Source organism: Stegastes partitus, unplaced genomic scaffold (assembly GCF_000690725.1).
Source record: "Stegastes partitus isolate 25-593 unplaced genomic scaffold, Stegastes_partitus-1.0.2 Scaffold429, whole genome shotgun sequence".
Classification (NCBI taxonomy): domain Eukaryota; kingdom Metazoa; phylum Chordata; class Actinopteri; family Pomacentridae; genus Stegastes; species Stegastes partitus.
In genome coordinates, this window is record NW_007578160.1 from 95748 (window position 1) to 99207 (window position 3460).

Genomic DNA, 3460 nt, shown 5'->3' on the forward strand with positions numbered 1-3460 from the left:
TAAGAAATCATTAGAGCTTAAGCTTGCCAATTAATGGATTTAGCACAATCCAGGGGTATTCTATGGAAACAAATAGAATATTAAGCCAAAAAGCGCACTGATTTTTTCACTTTTTGGTAGATCTGAAATGTACCCCTAATTATAGAATCACTCGGTTATGCACAAACTTTTTGTTTACTCCTTATCTTCATCCTGTCAGACCTGAGCAACAGCAGTACAATCAAGCTCATATCCACACCAGAGGGCTAGTAGAGCACATGTTTGGTGTCTGGAAGAGTCGTTTCCATTGTCTCAGGAATACTTTACGTTTTGAACCAAGAAGATGCTTTATTGTCATTGTGGCAACGGCAGTGCTTCATTATTACCTGAGACAACATGGCTCCCCAGACCCACCGACTGAATATTGCAATGACCCACATGTTCCCATGGCAGAAGCAGCCAACAACAAAACTGGACACACTTACAGAGACACCTTTGCTTTGCAGCATTTTTCATAAAAAAAAAAAAAAAAGTGGAGTGATACACAAGTGATGGCATTTGTGTTATTTTGCTTTATGTATTACATTTTTTTATGCATAATGTATCATATATTGAAAATGGTGAAGATAAAGAGAAGAGAGGGAGATAGTTCATTGCTTAATAAATTTTGGTTGAATTATTATTGTATTGTAGTATTTTTAATTCACAAAGGCACAAGGTTAACAGGGGCATTGTTACAAAGAGCACTGTCATATTGCCGCTGCTGCTGCTGCTTCATGTCTCTCTCCACCTCTTTGATAGACAACTCAACATGAAGGATTTTCATCTTGAGTTCATGTTGTTCTTTTAAATACTGTATTTTACGCTCATGGAACTCGATAGCAAGTTTCTCATGAATGGTCCGCCTTTTCCCTCTTGGCCTGCTTCCTGGGTTGGAGATACTGGCTGCTGCTGCTGCTGCTACAGGTGCGGAGGGCTGATATTCTTGTCTCTGCTCTGACTCCTCTAACATCTGGCTCAAGCTCAGGTCATCTTTTTCTAGAAAAGAATTCCAATATTAGACATCAGATTTCAAGAATTGAGGCCATGACAGTATTTTTTAAATCAGAGTGCAAAAGACAATACTATTTAGCTTACGCTAACCTGCTGGGGAAAATAGTATATGCACTAAAGCAAATGAGTATTGGAGTGTTTCCTCACCTGAACTGTCCGGGTGATCATTGTCTGGGATACCTTCCAAGGGTTGCTGGCTTTCAATCATCCCAGTTAACAAGTCTCCAAGGTCATCTGTCTCTTGTGTAACTGGAGGTCCCCCACCGGGCTTGAAACGCTCCCGACGAGCAATGGCTGTTGTTTTCTTCAAGTGTATTTCAATGTTTTTCCACAGGATCTTTAAAAGGCAATATAGAAATGTGTGTGTGTCAAATGAGAAGACACACATTTCAAAATGAGGGAATAGTACAATCAGGCCACCATAGACAATATAAATTAATCTTACCTGGAGGATCCTGTTGGTTACTTATCCATTTGAGCTATATTCATTCAAAACTGCAGTCCATGCATTCCTTTTTTGGTTTCTGTTGTTGAATCATGATGTTTGTTTTCAATTGTGGGGTACTTTGAAATAATTTCCTTTAAGAGTTTCTTCTCGCTTTCACTGAAGTTTTTTGAACGCTTTCTTTTTCTTTTCTCCATTCTAGTTCAGGGGTCAAACTCCAGTTCCACGCGCACACACACTGCTAAAATGTATATTGGAATATTCCACCCCGGGTTTGTAGAGCACCCTTAGCTATGCACCATGTGCACATTTTTAATCTGATTCGACTTCCAAAACATGATCTGAGTTGTCTTTGATTCCTTTAGTCTGAGACTCTGTGGTCTTGAACCAGTTAATCTGAAGTTAAGTGACACATCAGAAAGCAATTGGATGAGTGTGAATTAATTTAAACCAGATTAATTTAGTCCTGGTTTTATTTAAGCCCTGAATGCGAAACCGGGCCCATGTGTTTAGAGACTTTCAGTCCTCTTTTTTTTTGAGGATTGGGGTTGAGTGTCTGTTGGAGTGTCTGATTGAATTGTTGGTACCACAACTGCTCCGATTCATCAGGATGGTCTTGGTGGTGATCCGTGGATTTTTCTTGGCCTCTACCATCCTTGCCCATGCAAGGCTCCCTTTTGGTTTCCTACAACAACCTTTTTCACAGGGAACTTTTGTCCTTGTTTTTTTAATGATGCTCTGTCAGTGGCCAGTGGCACTTAATGACACTTGGATGTGATTTTATAGCCTTTCTGTTCCTTCGTGAGCAGCTACAGTGTGTAGATCTGCCTGAGTGATGGAGCCATCTATGCAGCTCACTAAGCTCTTTGGTTTTAACCATGATTTTAGCAACTGACTGATAATTGACTACAGAACTACAGCATCGTCTGTGCTCAACTTGTTGTGTATTAATATAATCTAGAAAATGGTGTAAATTACAGGGATCATTTGGAATGCTACAGAAGCTGCATTTAATCAAACAATCCACTAATTACAAAGTACATAAATAGTTGTAGACATGGCATTTTTGAGTAAAATAAAAACACAAACAAACATAGGAAGAGTTAAAATTCATCATTAACATCTGCAACACAACATCTTACTGTCTTGTTTTTGCCATTTCCAGCCAGAAGAAATCTACTTCCAATAAATCAAAATGTGGCATTGGAATGAGATATTTCTGGATTAACTGTATGCTGTTCCTAAATTATACAGAAGTGACAGGGATTTTTTCCACTACATTTCAAAGCAGAAAAGCAAACTACTGTAATCATTCTTTTAGCAATAGCATGGGGGATAGAGAGGTGAGTTTGTGACTAAATGTTTAAAGAAGATCTTTTGTCCAGATTCCAACCAGACTGATGACTATGTGTGTTTGAAATCTCATCACGAATGACAAAACACTCTAAACAAGGCCTAATGGAGAGCCTTGATCTGTCAGCTGGAATTGTGGACATTGGTTCACCACAGAGGGGCTCTGGTCAGCACGCCTTTCCAGGTGTGAGAGTCTGCCACCTGCAGGACAGCCAGGACAGATCACAGAAAAACAGAAAACTGCAGGATACTAAAAATGCACAACATTTGACTTTTTAAGTTACAGCTACTTTGTCCACAACATGAGAACAAGTTGGATGATAATTCTGTTTGATCATGGTCACTCACCTGCATTCTCTTATGGAGAAACTTCAACTTTTGGCTGAGACATTCAATCTCCTGAGACAAAACAGAGAGGTTATGGTCATGTGGACAACTACTAATGAAAAGTGCAGGTTAAATTCTTATGTACAATAGAACAAATAAAAAAAAAAATTTAAAAAAAAAGAATTTACTGTGAGGCTGAGACAAGGTTTACACCTACAACCATTACTTTGTTGTGTTGGTGACTGTGTTCATTAAAAAAACAGTGGCTCAATGGTTTAGTGGTTTAGTGGACCAGTGGCTCAA

General features: G+C 39.0%; 1 long non-coding RNA gene across 1 annotated transcript in view; it reads right to left on the reverse strand.

The window, feature by feature from the left end:
• Positions 1–2949: 2949 nt before the first annotated feature.
• The window catches only part of LOC103360343 (uncharacterized), an 8669-nt gene continuing 8158 nt past the window's right edge, over positions 2950–3460 (reverse strand). Inside the window, exons 3-4 of the long non-coding RNA XR_520347.1 lie at positions 3179–3229; positions 2950–3031 (exon numbers count right to left, since the gene is read on the reverse strand). This is a non-coding gene — a long non-coding RNA (uncharacterized LOC103360343). The remainder of the gene's footprint in view (positions 3032–3178; positions 3230–3460) is intronic.